General features: G+C 39.4%; 1 protein-coding gene across 1 annotated transcript in view; it reads right to left on the bottom strand.

Annotated features, from left to right (window-relative positions):
- Positions 1–22660, bottom strand: part of LOC140063955 (neurotrophin-4-like) — a 93210-nt gene extending 70550 nt beyond the window's left edge. The window contains exon 1 of the mRNA XM_072110278.1: positions 21856–22660. The gene's annotated coding sequence lies outside the window, so the exon portion shown is untranslated. The remainder of the gene's footprint in view (positions 1–21855) is intronic.
- Between the last annotated feature and the right edge of the window lie 681 nt (positions 22661–23341).

Here is a 23341-nt window from a genome sequence, read left to right as displayed (position 1 = left end):
TTCATAATTGTGACTGGTTACGAAGTCAGCATGAAAAGCTGATGCTCAAACAACACTAGCAAGTAATATTATTGATGTTAAAATATAGGGTAGATGCCGGTCACTAATTTCTTTGCTTACCATTCGGCAGGGATCCCCATCCCCCCTATAGATAGATGTATGCACTAGGCAGATCACCAAGTACATTTATATGACAATATTACAATGGTGAAGACCTCATGAAGTGAATACAAGCACCTGACCACTCAAACCCAAATCTAAACAAATGCATTATAATTGTACTTAAATAAGTGTGACATACAAATTAACAGTGTAATTCTATGGTGAGTACTCACCTGCCCGATCTAAATGAAAACATATTAGGGGAAATTTATTGACTAGTGTATTGAACACCATTCGTAATCTTTCCCCGGCTGGCGTACTGCTTAGTATAGGCTTTTTATATGCGGCGTGTGGGGAATCTCTATAGCAGATGCTAGGTAGTAGTGCAGGGATACAGGGAGGTTATAGTCCAAATCAAGTGTTTTATTCACACACTTAGGTCAAACAACTTAAATTCAGCTTTAGTACAGGCATAAACAAAACAAATCCTACTTGTCTGAGTACTGTCTAACACAATAGCACGTCCCTTCCTATAGGTGCACCTGGCTGCCAGGCACCTGCTCTTGGCCAGCAGAATATCAGGAGGCACTCAGTTACCTTTCCTGTATGAACACAGTCCAGCCCTCAGCTCTCCAGCTAGTGCCTTCTCTACTGATTCTACCCTGGAGTCTTTATCAGGCTCTAACGAGTCCTATGACCTGCACCTATGGGCTATACAAAATCCCAGGACCGAAGCCTGGATGGAGTAGGAGTCCCACTACCAGCCTACCCCTACTCCATAATAAGCAGGCCCAGTACAGACACTACAACTCCATGCTATGGCCAACATAGACTAATAGACTACTCCTGCTTACCATGTGTCTAAATTAACTGCAGACTAGTCCATAGCTTTTTACCAAACACCTTTTAAATGTTTTACTGCCACTGAATTTAGTTTTTCCTGCTGCTGCTGTTATGTTTTATAATTCTGTCACAAACAAAAATTTACAATTCATGTATTTTGCTCTCATGTTTTATATGGTGGCCTACTGGATTCAATAAACAATAATAATTAAACGCCAAAGGTCCTTTTATGCCTTCTCTATTTTCACTCCCTACCTTCAAAAATCCATATTTTTTTATTTTTCCATGCAAAGAGCTATGTGAGGGCTTGTTTTCTGCACAACAAATTGCAATTCATAGTGATGATATTTAATATTATATTTATGCTATGTACTGGGAAGCGGGAAAAAAATTCCAAAAGCAGTGAAATTGGTGAACAAATGCATTTGCCCCATATTGTTGTGGGCTTGGTTTTTACGGCTTTCACTGTGCGCCCGTACAATTACGGGCATAACAAATTTATATACTGTATATACTTGAGTATAGGCTGACCCAAGTATTAGCCGTGGTACCTCATTTTAAAACTAAAAACTGGAAAAAACGATTGACTCGAGTATAAGCTGAGGGTAGGAAATGCATCAGTCCCAGCCTGCCCCCAGTATACAGCCAACCAATGCATGCCCCCCAGCAGGGGCGGACTGGCCATTGAACCCACCGGGGGAAATCTGTGCGACACCAGCGCTCATGGAGCAATCACTGCCGGCCGGACTACATCAGTGGAGCTTTGGGGGAGCGTCGGAAAGGGGAGTTCATCGTTGGCTGTATACTGGGTGGCTGTATACAGGGTGGGGGCTGACTTTACACAGTGGGGGAGGGTGGCTGTATACTGTTTATACACTCACTGGCCACTTTATTAGGTACACCTGTCCAACTGCTCGTTAACACTTAATTTATAATCAGCCAATCACATGGCGGCAACTCAGTGCATTTAGGCATGTAGACATGGTCAAGACAATCCCCTGCAGTTCAAACCGAGCATCAGTATGGGAAAGAAAGGTGATTTGAGTGCCTTTGAACGTGGCATGGTTATTGGTGCCAGAAGGGCTGGTCTGAGTATTTCAGAAACTGCTGATCTACTGGGATTTTCACGCACAACCATCTCTAGGGTTTACAGAGAATGGTCCGAAAAAGAAAAAACATCCAGTGAGCGGCAGTTCTGTGGGCGGAAATGCCTTGTTGATGCCAGAGGTCAGAGGAGAATGGGCAGACTGGTTCGAGCTGATAGAAAGGCAACAGTGACTCAAATCGCCACCCGTTACAACCAAGGTAGGCAGAAGAGCATCTCTGAACGCACAGTACGTCGAACTTTGAGGCAGATGGGCTACAGCAGCAGAAGACCACACCGGGTGCCACTCCTTTCAGCTAAGAACAGGAAACTGAGGCTACAATTTGCACAAGCTCATCGAAATTGGACAGTAGAAGATTTAAAAAACGTTGCCTGGTCTGATGAGTCTCGATTTCTGCTGCGACATTCGGATGGTAGGGTCAGAATTTGGCGTCAACAACATGAAAGCATCCTGCCTTGTATCAACGGTTCAGGCTGGTGGTGGTGGTGTCATGGTGTGGGGAATATTTTCTTGGCACTCTTTGGGCCCCTTGGTACCAATTGAGCATCGTTGCAACGCCACAGCCTACCTGAGTATTGTTGCTGACCATGTCCATCCCTTTATGACCACAATGTACCCAACATCTGATGGCTACTTTCAGCAGGATAATGCGTCATGTCATAAAGCTGGAATCATCTCAGACTGGTTTCTTGAACATGACAATGAGTTCACTGTACTCAAATGGCCTTCACAGTCACCAGATCTCAATCCAATAGAGTATCTTTGGGATGTGGTGGAACTGGAGATTCGCATCATGGATGTGCAGCCGACAAATCTGCGGCAACTGTGTGATGCCATCATGTCAATATGGACCAAAATCTCTGAGGAACGCTTCCAGCACCTTGTTGAATCTATGCCACGAAGAATTGAGGCAGTTCTGAAGGCAAAAGGGGGTCCAACCCGTTACTAGCATGGTGTACCTAATAAAGTGGCCAGTGAGTGTATACTGTGGGAATGGGGACCATCTGGCTATATACTGTGGGGTGGTCATATACTGGGGGGAGGCAGGCTGGCTGTATACTGGGGGACAGGCTGGCTATATACTGTGGGGTAGATGGCTGTCTATATACTGTGATGGTGGCTGTCTACAACTGCAGGGGCTGGATTTATACTGTGTGGGGGGTGGGCTGGCTGACTATATACTGTGGGGGTGGCTGGCTATATACTGTGGGGGGGAAGGCTGGCTTTACACTGGGGGGGGCAGCTAAATACTGTGGGGGGCTGGCTGGCTATATACTGGGGGGCAGGCCGACTACATACTTGGGGGGGCAGGCTGCTATGTGACTATATACTGTTGGGGGGCTGGATGTTTTATATACACTGGAGGGGCTGGCTGGCTGAATACCGGGGGGGGATTGGCTATATTCTGGAGGGGGAGGACTGGATGACTATATACTGCAGGGGGCAGGCTGGTTATATACTGTGGGGGGGAGCTGGCTGACTATATACTGGGGGGCAGGCTGACTATATACTTGGGGGAGCATGCTGCTATGTGGCTATATACTCGGGGGGGGGCTGGATGGTTATACACTCTGGGGGGTTGGCTGGCTGAATACCAGGGGGGCTGGCTGGCTATATACTGGGGGACTGGCTATATTCTGGGGGAGAGTGGCTGGCTATATACTGGGGGGGGGCTAGCTGGTTACATACTGGGGGGCTGGCTGGCTATATACTGGGGGGGGCTGGCTATATTCTGGGGGGACTGGCTGGCTATATACTGGGGGCCTGGATGGCTATATACTGGGGGGAGGCTAGCTGGTTACCTACGGGGGGGGGGGCTGGCTATATTCTGGGGGAGGACTGGCTGGCTATATACTGGGGGGGACTGGCTATATACTTGGGGGGGCTGGCTGACTATATACTGGGGGAGGCGGCTGGATATATTTTTACTAATTTTATTATTTTCTCTGCCTCTCTATATATAAATGCTTTGGTCTTTGTGGTCATACACTGTTGTTTTTTCACGCATATCTTTTGCATCTTTTGTATATTCTGTAACTGTGCTCATTTGAATATCATCACCTGTTACTGAGTATTGAAGAGGCGTAACCCTCAATGGCTTACTTCCTTTAAATACTAGTTCATTGCTTTACTTCTTAGGTATGACTAAGGACCCACTCTCTAGGGTCTGAAACGCGTTACCTGCTACCATGGTATCCTTGTTTTAACCATTGTTTTTTCAATAAAGCCTTTTAGTACCAGCCACTGACTTTTTTCGCCTGCTGCCGATGGACATCACTTTTCATTCATCATAGTAGTTATATTCTTGTACCTAAGGGCAGTATTATAGTAGTTATATTCTTGTACATGGGGAAGTATTATAGTAGTTATATTCTTGTACATGGGGAAGTATTATAGTAGTTATATTCTTGTACATGGGGAAGTATTATAGTAGTTATATTCCTGTACATAGGGGGCAGTATTATAGTAGCTATATTCCTGTACATAGGGGGCAGTATTATAGTAGTTATATTCCTGTACATAGGGGGCAGTATTATAGTAGTTATATTCTTGTACATAGGGGGCAGTATTATAGTAGTTATATTCTTGTATATATGGGGCAATATTATAGTAGTTATATTCTTGCACATAGGGGGCGGTGTTATAGTAGTTACATTCTTGTACATAGAGGGCAGAATTATAATAGTTATATTCTTGTAAATAGTATGCAGTATTATAGTGGTTATATTCTTGTAAATAATATGCAGTATTATAGTAGTTATATTCTTGTACATAGGGGGCAGTATTATAGTAGCTATCTTCCTGTATATGAGGGGCAGTATTATAGTAACTATGTACCCGTACCTAAGGGACAGTATTATAGTAGTTATATTCTTATTTATTGGAGAAGGTATTATAGCGTTTTTTTGTATATATATATAAGTCAGTATTAAGTTGTATTCTTAAAAAAAGAAGCTTTATTCTTGTATAAGGGAGGCAGTATGGGTCTCTTCACTGGGCTGTACATGTTAATTTAGATTATCTATCAACAGTTTGTGTGGAGTTTAGGAATTCCACCCACATTGCATGACCACTCCTACTTGTTTTGACCTTACCCACAGAATTGGGTCACTTTTACAGTTTTTTCCAGGGCCACTTTAAATTTCCAGTCTGCCCCAGTATACAACCTGCAGCCCCTGCCCCACAGTATCCATCCTGCAGCCCCTGCCCCCCCCCAGTATACAGCCCCTGCCCCCAGTATACAGCCCCTGCCCCCAATTATACAGCCTGCAGCCCCTGCCTCCAGTATACAGCCTACAGCCCTAGTCCCTAGTATACAACCTGCAGCCCCCTTTCCCTAGTATACAGCCTGCAGCCCCCAGTATACAGCCCTTGCCCAGCCTATAAGAAAAAAATAGTGTACTCACCTTCTGATGCCCCCAGGAGTTCCTCTTCTGTCCAACGATGTTCTGGCTGCCGTCGCTTGAGCTGTGATGTAAGCGGCTCGCTAACGTTCTAGTGTGTGCGCCGCCTTCGGCACACACTGTGATGTCAGTGAACCGCTGACGTCAGAGCTCAAGTGACGGCACCGCACGGAGAGAGGGAGCCTGAGCCGGAAGATCGTTGGACAGCAGAGGACCTCTCAGAGAGGGCATTGGAAGGTGAGTACACTTAGACTCGAGTATAAGCCGAATTAGGGTTTTTCAGCACATTTTTGTGCTGAAAAACTCAGCTTATACTCTAGTATATATGTTAGGTTTTATAATGTTTTCATACATTTACAAAAATGAAAACCTCCTGTACAAAAAACTTATTAATTTTGAAAACTAATAACTTTTTCATACTTCGCTGCCCAGAGTTGTGGGTAGTGTCATTTTTTGCGACTATGATTTTGAGAACTGTATGCCCTTTTGATCACTTTTTATTGATTTTTTTGTATTTTGCAAAATGGCAAAAAAGTGGCATTTTTGAATTTGGACACTATTTTCCGTTCTAAGGTTAAATGATCGGAATAACCATTATTATATCTTGACAGATCGGACATTTTGGAAAGCGGCGATACCTAACATGTTTATGATTTTTGCTGTTTATTTAAGTTTATATCAGTTTTAGGGAAAAGGAGTGATTTGAATTTTTATGTTTTTTTATTTAATTTTTTTACTTTTTTTCATTTATTTTTTTATTATTTCTCAGACCCCGAAGGGTACTTTTACTCTAGGTTGCCTGATTGATCCTACCATATACTGCCATACTACAGTATATCAGTGTATGGGGATTTTCCACATCATCTATTACAATGTGCAAATCGTTAAGGGGTTAATGCTGGATAATCCAGGAAAAGGGGTTTCATTTCCCTGTAGTGCCCACACAGGAGAAATGAAGAATTACAATTAGCCAATTAAAGCTATTAAAACCTATAACAAACGTATACGGACAAATATAACTCAGCCTAGAATAGACCCAAGGATTTTGATACTAAATAATGTACCGGACCAAAGAAATCCTAAACAGCACACAAATTACATTGTTAAAAAACATACATTTATTGGATAACAGATCTAAAACCACATAAAAAAGAGGAACGACACAGAAAATAAATGGTCTGTAAACATATACTTATATACTGACCTTTTGCTCATCCTTTGCCCTTTTTGGTTTTGTCTACTTAGCAGGATAAGGGCTCTCCTGATATATACTAGGGGATTGTGTTGACTATTGGATTCAGTGTAGTATGAGTGAGTCTCCACATATAAAAATGGGACTTTTTCTCATATATTCTGAAAAAGTCCTGTGAGAAACACATACCTTATGGGAAAAAGCATAAAAGGAACAAGAAAAAGCCTATGTGGCTAACTAGTCTTGTAAGGAAAGCAATAAGCGAGAAAGATAAAGCGTTTAAGGTGCTAAAACGTGAAGGTAGCGATGAGGCATTACAGGATTATAGAGAGAAAAATAAATCCTGTAAAAAGCAGATAAAGGCCGCAAAAATAGAGACTGAAAGAAATATTGCCAGGGAGAGCAAAAATAATCCCAAATTATTTTTCAAGTATATAAATGATAAGAAACTAAAAACAGAGTGTGGGTCCCCTTAGAAATAACATGGGGGTCATGGTGGAAGGAGATGAGGAAAGGGCCAATCTACTGAATGTCGCCTTCTCAACTGTCTTTACCCAGGAAAATCCCCTGGTGGAAGACAAAATGAGGAATAATGTAAATTCTTTTTATAATGTCAACAGTTTAACCCAGGAAGAGGTACGGCGCCGCCTCGCAACCACTAAGATAGATAAATCACCTGGGCCAGATGGTATACACCCCCGGGTTCTGCATGAATTATGTACGGTGATAGACAGACCGTTATTTTTAATATTTGAAGATTCACTGAGGACTGGTTATGTTCCACAGGAATGGCGCATAGCAAATGTGGTACCAATATACAAAAAAGGATCAAATAGCGATCCTGGAAACTACAGACCCGTAAGTCTAACTGCTGTGGTGGGGAAAATATTTGAGGGGTTTATTAGAGATGCTATCCTGGAGTATCTCACTGTGCACAACCTTATAACCCAGCGTCAGCATGGGTTTATGAGAGATCGGTCCTGTCAGACTAATCTGATTGGTTTCTACTAGGAGGTAAGTTCAAGACTGGATCTGGGGGACGCTGTGGATGTTGTATATCTGGACTTTTCAAAGGCATTTGACACCGTGCCACATAAAAGGTTGGTATATAAAATGAGACTGCTGGGAATAGGAGAAAATCTGTGTATCTGGGTAAGTAATTGGCTTAGTGATAGAAAACAGAGGGTGGTCATTAATGGCACATTCTCAGATTGGGTTGATGTTACCAGTGGAGTGCCACAGGGGTCAGTATTGGGGCCACTTCTTTTTAATATTTTTATTAATGACCTTGTAGTGGGTTTACACAGTCAAGTTTCAATATTTGCAGATGATACTAAGCTGTGTAAAGTAATAAATACTGAGGTCGATAGTTTAGCATTACAGAGGGATTTGTGGAAGCTTGAGGGATGGGCAGAGAAATGGTTGATGAGGTTTAATGTAGATAAATGTAAAGTTATGCACTTGGGCCATGGAAACAAAAAGTATAATTATGTTCTAAACGGTCAATTACTTAGTAAAACTGAAGCTGAAAAGGACTTGGGCGTATTGGTGGATGGTAAACTTAATTTTAGCGACCAGAGCCAGGCGGCTGCTGCTAAAGCAAATAAAATAATGGGATGTATCAAGAGAGGAATAGATTCTCATGATAAAGATAGTTCTGCCCTTATACAAATCCCTGGTCAGACCACACATGGAATATTGTGTACAGTTTTGGGCACCAGTATATAAAAAGGATATAGTAGAGCTTGAACGGGTGCAGAGGAGAGCAACCAGGATTATTAGGGGAATGGGGGGACTAGAATACAATGACAGATTACAAAATTTGGGATTATTCAGTTTAGAAAAAAGACGACTGAGGGGAGACCTCATTACAATGTACAAATACCTGAACAGACAGTACAAGGATCTCTCCAAAGATTTTTTTATACCTAGGCCTGTGACCAGGACAAGGGGGCATCCTCTACGCCTAGAGGAGAGGCGATTCTACCATCACCATAGACAAAGGTTCTTTACTGTAAGAGCAGTGAGACTATGGAACTCTCTGCCGCAGGAGGTTGTTATGGCCGACTCTATGTACATGTTCAAGAGAGGCCTGGATGACTTTCTGGAGAGAAAAAATATCACGGGTTATGGGGATAAAACATTTATTTAATTCTTGAAGGTTGGACTTGATGGACTTGCGTCTCCTTCCAGCCTTATATACTATGATACTATGATACTTTATAAGTATACATTGTGACCTTATGTGGGCCTTGTATTTTCTGTGTGTTGTTCCTCTTTTTATGTGGTTTTAGATCTGTTATCCAATAAATGTATGCTTTTATTAACAATGTAATTTGTCCTGGATGTCCTTGATTTCTTTGGCCCGGTACACAATTAAAGTTTTTTGCATGAGAGACATCCATTCTCTCTTAGAATGGTCTTTCTTAACCAAAAGATAATATATATGATTACAACAGTAAATGCAGCCACCCCAATTTGCAGTGCTTCCGTTCTTCATTGTTAAGAGAAAAGACTGAAGCTACTGCAGTGGTGACTCAAAAGGCCCTCCATACCTCTGGGACCCTATTGATCAAATGTTGGCATTTGTTGCCTCTAAATAAATATTGGGGGTCATGTATCTTTATTTTGATATTTTTTATCTCTTCTTTTTGCAGGTTTTTTGGGACTTTTTAGGTACATTTTTGCGACTATTCCTGGGTCTTAAGAAATTAGCCAGTGTTGCAGTGTTCCTAAATGTATCTTTCCAAGACATAGGTTTTCTTTGTTTTGCAACTTATTAGTTGCAAATTGGAGACTTTTTAGGTGCAGAACAAAAGTTCAACTGACCCCATGCTTAGTTTTAAACATGCACCTAAAAAGTCACAAAAAAATCAAAACAGACATGTATGAAAATAGCAAATTCAGAAAGATACATAGCACTGCTAAAGTATACCGACTTTAGCCAACTTTAAAAAGTCACAAAGGAAAACAAATAAAACATGTGCCCCAATGACAGGTAAAATATAGCTTTGACAGGTAACATGTATGTTGGAGTAGTGCACTTTACTAATGACTATGATAAAGATTCAAAAATTACTGGATATACTCATACTATGTATCTCAAATCCCTATGAGATTGGTAGATTAAAGAACGTATGAAATGAAATTGCTATATTCTTAGAAAGGACAAGTTTTCTATGTTTCTTCTATGTTAATGAGGTTTTATAGTATCAAAGAAAACGTGTTCTTGTCAGTTTAAGGCAGTAGACACCAGCTGCAGACCAGATGTTTCCTCCACTGCCCTGAAAATACAGCTGCCCACTTGGCTAGCACATGGGAAATCATATAAGAAATCACAGCAACAAAGCTGTGATTCCTGCAAATGCCTCCAAGGCCTGGGGTACCCCCTGCTGGGGGTAGATTGCCATTTTTGTCTGTAAGAACACAGGGTGGTGTTACTGAGGGAGTCCAAAAGTGTTTTCACACCTCATTAGGCAAAGCAAATAGACATGACAGATTATGGTTTCAGAGGCAGGATCTTGCTGGTACAGATATACAGGGATGCTGAAAAACATGTCTCACCTCAGCAGATGGATAACATCACCCTCGTCATACACATTGGTGGAAAATCCTTTAAACCAAGCAGCTTTAGAAACTTCAACAGCAACATGAAAATTGATGTGCTAATGTCCTTTCTTGCAAAGCTGCATAAACTTTGCTGTTTATACACTACAGCTCATGAGCTTCTCTATTAATTGACGTTGTTCATGCCCTATACCATAACATGATAAGAGCTGCCTCCTCTCTGAATGCCAGCCCCACCTGCACATAGCCTTGACCTTTCCAACTAAAAATAATTCATGCGTCAGCTAAGGTAAAAAACTGTGGCAGTGTTTACTGAAAAAATGTATTAAAGTAAATTGTTATAAAATAGATTTGTTATGGAAATTATGGTATGACCCTTCAAACTGTAACAAACTGTCCGCAGATGAGTTGACTGCATTGGAAAAATCCATGTCAACAGTAATTCTGAGAGGTTTTCCAGGCTAAAATATTGATATCATATCCATAGAATAGTTCCTCGTGGGGGTCACAACACCTAAAATTTCCACAGCTTATTTGTTTTCAACAACTGATAAACATAGACTGACACATAAACAAGGCAGCTCTCTTCTTTGTGCAGTGGTTAACGGAGTTATTGTGGGTCAGTCCCCATTCTGATAATTTGCAGTTAAGATGCATTTACTTAGCTCAGCCGCAACATTGAGAGGTGTATATTTCTTGCCCACCATCTGATCCTTGAAGAGGCTGGGTGGTGTACCCCACTAGGCAGATATTGATGGTATGACCTAGCCTTAGGATAGTTCATCAATACTTTTGCTTGGAACTCCCCTTTAAATAACTTTGAAACTATGGGACACATTAACTATGAATGTGGTAAACTGCACTAAAATTGCTCTGCCTTTGTATAATGATCGATGCGACAGATTCACTAAGAACGTGCACCAGAAATCATTAATCTGTCGCTTCATGCACTAGCCCAACAGAGTTCACCAACTTTGTTTGTAGTGCCACAGACTTTGCATGTTAAATCACGATAAGAGCACGGTCCGAATGAGCACCATTTGTGTCGCATGGTGGCTAGTGCAGATGTGCCACACATTTGTGGTGCGGACACTTCTTAAATACCCGTGCAAGCAATTCACACCTTAAAGAATGTGCAAAGTCTACCAGAAAACCGTCGCAAAGCCCTTAGTAAATGTGCCCCAATATCTTACAGGATGATCAACAATCATAATCTTAAGATTTTGAGGTCTTAAACTTCCAGTCTTTTCCCTATACTTCATAGAATCATAATATATAAAAAAAAAAAAACAAATAAAACCAAGAACTCTAATCATCAACGGGTTTCACCAGTAAAATAAAGGCACCCATAGGAGGATGAGGTATCCTTTTTCAGCATTCCTTCATTTGTAGTATGTTAAAAATTGCCCATTCCCCTCACACTCCAAAATATGTTTTAATGTTTTAACTATCTGTACCTCCAGTTCTCCAGCAAAGAGAACTGAGAGCATGATTCTAGCTGCTGTAGAGCTCATGGTTTGAGTAGGACTTTGATAAGTTTTTTTTAATGGTGAATTGATCTTAAGCACACCCTTCATGACACTTGTGTTCTTCAGTTTATGTGTGACTGTTCCCCTGTAAACCTCTTTTTCTCACTGATGGTTCAAATGGTTGCATTTATGATTGGGATCAGCTCTCCGGGTAAAGATAGTCAAATTAGCTTGTGTTCATACCCAGCAGCCAAACAGAACAGGCAGAGCTAAAGTGTAAAACAAGATTAGGAGAATTTCAGGCTACTTCAGAATCCTGGTAGAAATTGCAACTAAGTTGGAGTTGCTTATTAAACACTTTTGTCCTATTATATACTTGTGGATGGATGTATTTTTATTTGAAGGGTGGAAGGTAACAAATGGGGGAAACCCCCTTAATGCACTCCTCCATATGAAAGTTTATTACTTTGAGCCTCAGTTATTTATCAGGGTTGAAGAAAAAAAACGTCATCTAAAAATGTGTAGTGGGGGATTTACACATTTATTTGTGCAAAAGTGGATTAACATGTTTTAATCATGAGGATGTAATTGTTATGTCTTTGTGTGGACAGACTTTGTAATGCAACTTTTGTCTCAGATAAAATTCCTTACTGCTCAATTTGCACAGGGATCAAGCGTTCCTAAACGAAAAGACACGCTGATGAATTAATTGCTGTAACCCGGTCGCAATCAGTTAAAAAGGAGAAGATAACAAGGGCTTGGGACTGAACAAACTTGGCATCCGCATCCAAGTTCCTCAGTGAATCAGGCGCCTGTGCTCATAAGTGCATTTGTGCCTTGTGAAAACCAGGACACCAAGTCCCAGAAATGCAATCTTCCCTCTGAGGAAGACTAATGCAGATCTTCTCTCAGCTCCTTGCTGTAGCTTTTTATTTAACGATAAATTGAATGCATCCGAGGAGCAACAAAGAAGAGCATTGCAGGTCTACAAACAGAGCATGGAACACAGTGTGTAAAGTGTAAATTTTTAGAAGTGGTTGCATAATGATAATTTCGAAATTGGGAAACGGCTACCAAAATGTATCAGGACTTAGAAAAATTTCTCACAATGAATTAGAATTGTTGGATTTCTGAAATAATTTTTGTTAAAAACATGACTTTATTACTGTACTATAACATTAATAAAGATATTGCAAAAGTATTTGCTTGTTTGGAAACTTCCACTTTTATTTACAGAATACTTCTGTGTGTTGTATTTCTCACACAGCACTTATAAAAGATGCACACATACTGTGTCTTTTAAGCTATTATATAATAAACATGTGGACATCTTTTTCTGCAAATGGTTGATAATTGTCTAGCTATTCAGAAGACCTTAACATATCTCTAATGTAGACTACCTGACTGCTATATAAAAAAGGAGATGATTTGCTATAATACGATATTTCAACCTACAAGCATCAGTCTATAGGCTCAGAGAACCCATTATTTAAATGTAAATGAGGTTTTTTCAACAAGAGAACAAACTAATCTATGATCTGAACCTCAATGCAGAGTCTCCATTGTTTTTAATGAAAAGAACAGGTGCTCACCTAGAATAATTATGGATGTAGAACAAGACAAGTTACCATTTATAAGCCAGCATGAATGTTTGCAGTACAGGCAGTCCCCGGGTTACATACAAGATAGGGTCTGGAGGTTTGTTCTTAAGTTGAATTTGTATGTAAGTCGAAACTGTATATTTTATAATGGAAGTTGTAGACAATTTTTTTTCTTTTGCCCCAGTGACAATTGGAGTTTCAAAATTTTTGGTGTAATTGGACCAAGAATTATCAATAAAGCTTCATTACAGACATCTTACAGCTGATCATTGCAGTCTGGGACTATAGTAAAGCATCCAGAGAGCTTCACCAGAGGTCACATGGGGCAGAGGGGTCCGTCTGTAACTATGGGTTGTCTGTAAGTCGGGTGTCCTTAAGTAGGGGACCGCCTGTATATGAAAGTCACCATAACCCACAAAAGAAGCACACGTTACACACTAGACAAACACACCATACACAACTCAACACAAGGCCAAGGTATTTACTCATGATGACTATACCTTCAATTTCAACTATCTTGGAGTTTGTGAGGATTCTCTCGTCTCCCTGGTTCGAAGGTCTCCTTGTGGATGCATCCCAAGTTGGATTCTTTTTCTTTGTAAAGTCTTAAGGTTGAAGAATACTTCAAAACATTTTGTAATGGATGCAATGTAACTTCAACCTCTGATCTTGAGGCTGTGAGAGGACAGCAGTGGACTTGTATAGCTTTGGAACCCTAACCCTTCAAATGCTATACCTGTAGGCTTCTTTGCCAAGATCAAACTGGAGTATAGGATGAATAGAGATTTTTTATCCTCTATCTCTTTCTTTCTCTCTACTATTCTGCTATCACCAAAGAGTAAAATAGAGGGCGTTTCATCTTTCACATGAAAACTTAATAACGTTTTAACAGGAGAGAGATCGCCTTTCCTACTGCTATTCAAACACAAGGGGGGCGCGAGAGGAATAAAGACAGAAGTAAAATAGTTCACTATGTAGCAAGGCAGGAGGAGAGGCACTTTACGCACTTGTGTCCTTTGATGTCAAAGATTGTGAGATCTGTGTTTGTTAAAAATCAGAGAAAAGCCGACAAAAAAAGAAGAAAAAAAAATATTGTAGGACAGATCGGGTAACATAGCACCTCATCACAAGTCTTTCAGTAATACAATCTATAGATAAAGAACCTCTAGGGTTACTTGTGCATATAGACTTTGCTTTAGCTGTGCTCTTTCTTGACATGCCTGGACTGCTTGTTTTATATAATCTAATAGCTTGGTTTACACTGTTTGAAAATATTGGATACAGGAACATCTTGATTATCTCTTGTATGTTGGCTGGGAGTGGAAAGATATATATATAAATATTACTTATTAGGTGAAAGTTTAGGTTACAGCCTTTCAAATTAGGGCCCTCATTTGGCTATGAAATTTCGGTCAATGTATATTACGAAGAAGAAGAAATTACCAAAGAAGAAGAAATTACCAAAGAAGATTTTTTGCATGAAACAGAAAGATATCAGCTGGTTGATACATGACTTATGGCAATGAGGAAAACTACTATCAGTCATGGTCCGTATGACAATACCTTTTAAATGATCTATCTTCATTTGGTTGTAATTTTAGTTCTCTCTACTATGAATTGTACGAACCTCCATAGTAATTTGCATCATGTATGACATCGGAAGAAAATATAAAGGAAGTTATAACATCCAAATCTAGGAGCACGCATAGTTTATTACACTCTGAGAGAGATATATTAATATACCGGTCTTTAGACGAATGCAGAGTAGAACTAGACAGTTCTCTGCTGCGGCATATTATTCCTTGTGTCTTATGCTGGATGATAAATCTGGTGTAGTATAAGACTGGCGAGTTTTACTTTACACCTCCTATTAGTTGGTCTAGTTTGCTGCGCCAAATTATTGAATTTTACGGCACATGAACCGAATTTTCTGGTGTGCGGACTATTTCCTGTGAGACCACACCTCCTTTTGACCAAGGACATGCCCCTTTTAGGATGAGATTGAAACCTGCCTAAAAATGGTCTGAAATCAATAAATATGGCATGAGATTTCAGGTGCAAATTACTCCAGTATTCTGGAATAGACAGATTTGTACATCTCTAACAAAGTCTTTTGTAATGCAGTCTATGCTGTTTCTACTCCTAGTCTATGTACCTACCATCCTAATCATTTTATTTCATGATGTGAGGAAATAAAGTAAACATGGACCAAGCAAAGAAACCCCTTATATATATTTGTAATGTTCATTAACATATTTTTTCATTCGATTTCTGTTGTATCTCAGATGTCCCTTTATACAAACTCATTACAAGTTTGTGCCATCAACCAGGTTTTCACAGTAAAATATCACATAATTAGGCACAGGTATTAGACCACCAAGCTGGCTGCTAAATCACATCACCTGAAAGGGCAATTGGGTTAGGATGGTTGGCTAATAAATGACCTTGTTAGGAATGACAAGTGTTCTTCTACTACTGGAAGAACACTGGAGATTGTGGACTGCACAGAAGGGTATTGTTATCAGAAATAACCATTAGACCACAAGAAACTGGAATTATTACCAAAAGCCTGAGTCGTCCAGTAGGTGGTCCAACACTGTCATTGGCAGCTATTTCTATATACACTCTCATACAGGGAATGCTGACAATCACTGAGAAGGACCACCCAGTGTAATACTAAGCCCAGAATAAACAGAGGGCTATATCAATACATTGCTAGTAATACAAATATTTTCCCAAAAATTTATTTGTCAATCATTGAAACTTTTCCGGATGTGTAACATGTCACGTGCAGATTGAACAGCATTTTGTGAATGACAGTCTCAAATGTTCAAATTTATGCAATAATCCTTTACTGGAATTTATATCACTCTACATTGCAAGAATAGCGCAGAATATGTCTTACAGTGGAAACCCAATTAATTTTGTTATCAGTCTTTGTATGATAATAAATAAATCCATTGGTTCATTTCCGTTTATAGTACAAAATATTCAACACTATAAATGGATCTTGTTGAATAAAGCCTAATCCATTTATTAAGAATATTATTAGACAGTGAGAATTCAATATCATTTACATGTAGACCAAGAAAATAATAACAGTGATACATCAAGCATTTTACACCAGAGAATCAACTGAGGCTGATACTGGAAAGAGTGATGCCGATGGTAAGGTAACAGGATTAGTTAACATCATAAAATTTGATAAACACATGGCTGGAACAGCATAAGGTCATTTACATTCCAGCTTCTCACATTTTTGATTCTTTTTTTCCTTATCTTATGCCTATAATGGGACAATGAGTTTTTACCAGGTGGGGAAATCATTTGACATGCTGAAAATAGAGAATGACTCCAGGAACACTTTAATAGCATAACAACAACCTGCACTCTGATACATCTTAAGAGACTATATTGAAGATTAAATTAACTGCTTTTAATTATCCCCCTCTCTTAACCTCAATGTTTCCCTGCTATGAAAAGCAGCTCTCTCACTAGATGGTCTGACCCAACCATGTATAACAGTGATGCCCCTTTGATATCAAGACTAATTGGTCATCTTTTCTGGCAGAAACAGTTGAAAGCCCCTTAACCTGCAATTTCATATATACATGTATTTTTACATTGAACACATTGTGTTTCATGTAATGTGTTGGGGCAGCATGTTAGGTAATATACCTATATACATCTATTAAATTTCTCCACCACTTGTAAAGCCCCTGGTTAAGAAATGTCTTTTACCTCTTCAGCTGCCATTCCTGTCCATAAAATGATAAATGTATGGTGATGTACGAAGATGGATGATGATGTGAAATGTATGATGTACGAAGATGGAGGGTCATGTGATAATGTAACCGTCCATGAACAATCTACCTTCCAGGACCTTATGATAGTATTCATTAAAATAAACTTAAAGGAAATCTACCATGAGAATCAAGCTTGATAAACCAGGAACAATTAATCATTGATCCAGACACTGCGACTTTGTTATTCTCCTTATATTTGTTATCCATGGCCTCTTTCTTTCTAAAAGCAAATTTTAAAATGCCGCTAATGAGCCTGAGTGGCTACCCTAGCCTCTCTGTGATTTGGCTTTACATGCTGTTACACTGCATTACCCTCCCCCTGCTTCCCAGCGCTTGTACAGTGAGCACTTTCTGATGTAATCTCAGGGCTGAGGGAGCAGGGGAAAGATTGAGACAGTGTAACAGCCTGTAAAGACTAGAGTAGTCCCTCAGGCTCATTAGAATGATTTTAAAAGTTGATTCTAAAAGGATATTATGGATATCAAATATAAAAAGATTACCACCGTCACAGTGCCTGATTTATCATGTTTGATTTTGATAGTAGATTTCCTTTAAGGTCCTGGAAGGTAAATTGGTTATAGACAGTACAGGATAACATGACCCTCTGTCTTGTCCCATTTTATGGACAGATTTGCATAGCCCCTTTACTCCTATTCTAATTAATAATATGATATGTATTATAATGTACGTAATTCATACAAAACCAAACCAATGCAAACCAAAATTGTTACATACAAACAAAAGACAATTAGTGACTACTAACAAAGTTGACTTACATTCATCGACAAAAAAAGAAACCATCTAGAAGGGACAACTAGGTCAACTGATAACATAACAAATGTGACATTTATACAGATGAAAGACCAAAGACACCAAACAGGAGGCAGTGCAGCCACAGAATGCAAAAATTCCCTTTAACATTTTTAATTCTAGGCTATAGCTATTGTTGAGGTGTCCGAAAATCATGATAAATTCCCCAAATTATTTCCACACTTGCATTGCAGATCACATCAGAGTTTGATCAGGGTGCGATCATGGTTTGGTCAGTGAAAAACGCACATTTTGCATCAGAGTGCAATCAGTTTTCAGTCAGAGTTTGTTCAGTGTCTCAGTTTTTCACGCGCCTTTTCAATGCAATTTCAATGCAATTTCAATTTCAGGACTGAGCTCTATCTTTTCTATGGCAATTGATGCGTGAAAAATGCATTGCACTTGCATTGCACTTGCAAGTGTCTCAGAGTGCGATGCGTTTTTGATGCATCTCCATAGACTTGTATGGTGCGTTTTTCACGTAAAAAAAAAAACGAGAGTAATCAATGGGTCTTTTCAGACTTTTTTCACGCACACTCTCTCGGTTTTTTTTAAAAGAGAGTGTGTGCGTGAAAAAAAATGCAAGTCTGAAAAGACCCATTGATTACAATGGGTCAGAGTGCAATGCAAGTTCTGCGCATCAAAAGCACGCGCAGAAAACGGACGTGAAAAACGCAAGTGTGAAAGGGGCCTAACAGTTTGAGGCTTTCATTTGCCATATCCACATAGCGCATGAATTAGGTAACAGCATTTTAATTGGACTACAGCAACCAACCTGATTTTTTTAATTTCATTTTTAAAAGTCACCGAAGAAATGAAAGATGAACTTAGTTACTTAAGAATCATTGCCATTTAAACCATAGAAGCCATCTATATGTTTTAATATATAACTCTGAAAATGTGGACAGCAACTCCTGGCAGGCTCACAGCTATAAAAGCCTTTGTCACTCCACTTGTAATGAGCCCTTAAAACCCTGAGCGCTAGACAAATGTATGAGTGACCTAAGAAAACAGGGGGAAAAAAACAAAAACAGATGGCTAGTTATATAGGAGACATCACAATTTCTCCCTTGATTTAGCTTCTAACAGAAGGCATATAAACCTACTATGAAAAGTGGCAAGATTTATATTAAAAGTCCCTAAATAACAATGCAAATCCATGTCTGGAGGGGGAATAAGTTATTGGTGAAATGCAGTGCCTGTGTTTTACTTTTTACTGTATTTTGGAAGCAAAAGGCAGAACTGAAATGCAATATGGTGTTCCATAGCTTAAACATCTCTAAAAGGGAGGGAATGGTGTCCATTCCATTCCAGGCCTAGAGCCTGAAGGTGTCCAAAGTATTGCTCTGTTCTGTATGGGCATATCACTACCATAAGGTTCCACAAAGATGACAGAGGCATGTAGACAGGGTCTGTAAAGAAGTGCAGGGAAGATGTACAGTTCCCTCTTAGAGAGCCCTAGAGTGTCCACGCACAAAAGCTCATGCCGCATTGGGTATCATACCATTTTGCAGCAATTATTGTTTGTCATATTATGTAAAAATTGCATCTAAGCCCATTACAGCTCCATATAAATATGTATACATAAGGTCTAAGTCACACACTATTTAGGGGGCCCCATTACAGATTTTTCACGAAGGTCATGAAGCTTTGATTACTTCCCTAATCTTTATAATGTATGATTTCGCTCAGGTATGAACTGGGCCCTATAACCTTTACTTTTCAATTGTCTAGTGGTCCAATAGTCTGGTGTGTGATTCATCGTGTTGTTACAGGTCAGAGCCTCTGCACAGTCTAATAAGCTGCAGGATTGCTCTGAACTATGCAAAATGCAAAACAGCTGGCACAGAAAGTATAAAGGAAGGTTTGCTGTAGACTAATCCCACTCCCTTCTTGTCTGATTGAAGAAATGGTTTTATGAATGAAGTAAAAGCACAGGGACAAAGCTGAAAGCAATTTCAAGTGACACTACCATATGTACAATGTCACTTTAATGTATGTTTTAGAGAACATCAACATTACACAGGGTTACACATATTATTAATATGGTATGCTGTAATGTGCAGCACCACGTTTTATTTGTCTACACATAACATTTGGATAAAATGTCTTGGTCAGCCCGCCATTTACTTACATCTTGATATTGCACTATGCTGTGAGCATATAATGCATATATTTTGTACACAGCTATTATTCCCACACTATTAGACTACAGACATTTTATGTATAATGGTTTGAAGATGATATGAAACAGGTTTCTTAGGAATAATTTTTATGGTGTACCATGTAGGCAGGAACGAATAGGAGAGGTGTGACCTCTAGGAACCAAAAGTAGAAGTCTGGTCACTCTCCACTAAAATGGATACAGTATACAATCGGGGGAAAAAGAGTTTCATTGACTGCTTACTTTATAACATTTAATTGAAAATTCTTGAAAAGCAATTCCAAAATATTGTAATACTTTTATAAAGCATGTCTCCTGCTATGGAGGACACAGCACATCCAAATGTTACCCAGACAGCACCTTCATTTATGTGGGAACATATGCTTCATTTGTAAAGCAGTGGTGCTTTCATTTCTGGGTTTTGTCATAGGTAATAGCTTCTGAAAGAAGACTAACCCTTCATTATCTTATTTTGGAAGGTCCATGGTTTGTTTAAAGTAGACAACCCTGTTAAGTAAATCACATAAGCTTTTAACTCCAATTTTTAGTCACTTATGTGCTCATTTTAACAAATAGTAATAGTAGGAAAAGAAATGTCAGGTGTAAACAGTGTTTTCTGATGGGTTACAATTGCTTGGTTTGTAAATGCAAGCCTTGTACAAACGGCAGCAGGAACCATAAGGGAACTCTTACTGTCATCCACTTGTTGTAATGCAGTGGTTCTTTCTGCTGTGTAATGGTCTTCTATAAACAAATATAGTGTATACTACATGTGCACACCAATTCCACATGTGCCATTCATTGTCAGTGCTGCTTGCCTGTGCAGCATTGCCTCATATAACCTCTCTTACAACTATATTTACATAACACAGTAAGACCAAGTCATATAGGCAATAGGCCGGATTAGATCTGACACCAAGAGACGTTCGTCTTGGATTTACAAGGAAAAAAATAACATCAGCCAACTCATAACCAATAAATCTCTTTAATTTCTCTGCATTCTATTCTTTGATATAGAACAGGTTATTTTTCAAAGGGTCCTAAAATAGAATCAGTGTTTAGCATAGCCTTTCCAAATACAACGTGACTTCTAAGACTTGGAATTTTTATGGTTTCATCTCAACGGCAGATTTTTTGGGGGATATCAATATAATAGGGCTTACCATGTAGCCTTATATTATAATAATTCCATTTACAAATCAGTCTCTATATTACAATATTACTTGGACTATCTGGAGCACTGAGTGATGACAACTAACACCTGGCTATTGTTCTATAAAACCGCAGAAGAGAAATGCAGCAATAATTATATATGTGAATGCTTTCTTAGGATTTTCTGTGATATATATTATGTTTTCTAATCTATGTAGGATAAAGTAAAAGTAACTCCATACCTCTTCCCATGAATATTCACAGTAAATAATCACTTACGTTTACCAAACACTTCCCAAGTGCCAGACTGCCATACACTATCAATGCAAATTTAAGGTGCCCCAAGGGATTTGTAAGGTTCCAGGGTATATGACTTTAGTGATAACTTTATATGAACATTTTCTTGTCTATAACCATTGCTGCAAATGCTCCCTGATGAAATACACATTGTATCCTCTATAACCACAAGGATGTGCTGTCTTTTTACAAGCATAACTATAGCTGGCCAGTGACTGACCCACAAACAGCGACACATGGAGATGAATTCAGCAAGCAGGAATTCATCTGATAAACACATTACATTAGATTCCATTCACCCTGGTGAAGTACTGAGGTTACAGGGAAGATATACAAACTTACCTTCCTCCAGCAGTAAGTTCTTCAGTCTCCCAGGCACACATGTGATCATGGACATACAAGCTGCAGCTTTCTTATCTGTGTCTCTTCTGTCACTCCAAAAACATTTGAGACTGCAGAATTTAAGTGAGATGAAAGGGCACCCAATGCCCTGTTCCTATGTGAACCCTCTTCCTTTCAGGACACTTTAGTGCCCAAACTTTCAGAGAGAACTTGTGTCCAAAGCAGGAAGAGAACAGTCATTCTTGCAGGCTGGAGGGGAGTGTTTCGTAGGTTCCTTGCACTGAAGGATATAAGGCTGGAGAGGAACAAGCACAGGCTGGATTACAGCACCCTCCCCAGGTCTCTGTGCAAGTCCAGTATATAATATGCCTAGCTCTTTGTAGATGGCCACTGAGCACTGTCTCCTTGTAAGAATCCACTGAGCACCTTTCCCAGCTCCTTATAGAAGTCTACTATTTATTCTTTGTCAGCACCTTGTAGTCACTCTACTGCGCTACTTCTCTAATTCCTTCAAGAAGTCCAATGAACACCTTCTCCTGTCTCTTGAAAAAGTCCTCTGTACACCTTCCCCTATCTGCTAAGGAAGTCCACTGAAGACCCTCCCCAAAGACTTGTAAAAGTCTTCAAAGCACTCCTTGCAGAAGTCTACTGAGCGCCCTCATTAGTTCATTTTCCAATCCAATGAAGACCCTCTGAGAACTTTCCTTGCTCCTAAATAACACCACTATGATCAGTCCCAGTGAGCTTCTCCTGTGTAGTGCTAGTCCTGTTCTTTTTTCTACAGAATTTGATCCCTGCTGCTTCTTCCTCGTCACATGTGAGTTGAAATTCCCAACAGGAGGTGGAACATACTTTACTCGTATATAAATGTAATTGTTTTCATTCTCACTAGTGATGACGTGTCTTAGCACTCCCCTTCTGTGGATAATTTCACCCTGATAATAACACCCAGGCCACTGGGCAAAATACCTGGGTGGATCTTCCTTTTTTACTTGAATTGCAGTACTGCCTGAAATTCTGCGTAACATGTTCATGAACTTCTGCCTGCTAGCAAGTGTTGAGAAATTATTATTCATATGCCTGTTCTCAAGTTATGCTGGCACAGCCTATTAATATATAAGAATATCATATTGGTAATATCATGCTTATTAAGCATTTATAACAATCAATTACCGTATATTCCGGTGTATAAGACGACCTGGTGTATAAGACGACCCCCCTACTTTCCTGTTAAAATATAGAGTTTAAGATATATTCGCCGTATAAGACTACCCCTTTTCCAACGCATACAAAACACCGGTAAAAATTAAAAAAAAACTGATTTGAATTTAACATGGTCCTTTTTTTAATTTAAGTTCTTATGACATGCAGGTATATAGCAGGAAAACTGTCATAAACATAAAGCATACAACAACAACATTACCATCGTCCATTTTACTGTGAATGTTACCATACTGTACCTTAAATTTTTATTTTATTAAATATT

Source organism: Engystomops pustulosus, chromosome 6, assembly GCF_040894005.1.
Source record: "Engystomops pustulosus chromosome 6, aEngPut4.maternal, whole genome shotgun sequence".
NCBI lineage: Eukaryota > Metazoa > Chordata > Amphibia > Anura > Leptodactylidae > Engystomops > Engystomops pustulosus.
This window is presented reverse-complemented; position numbering and strand designations above follow the sequence as displayed.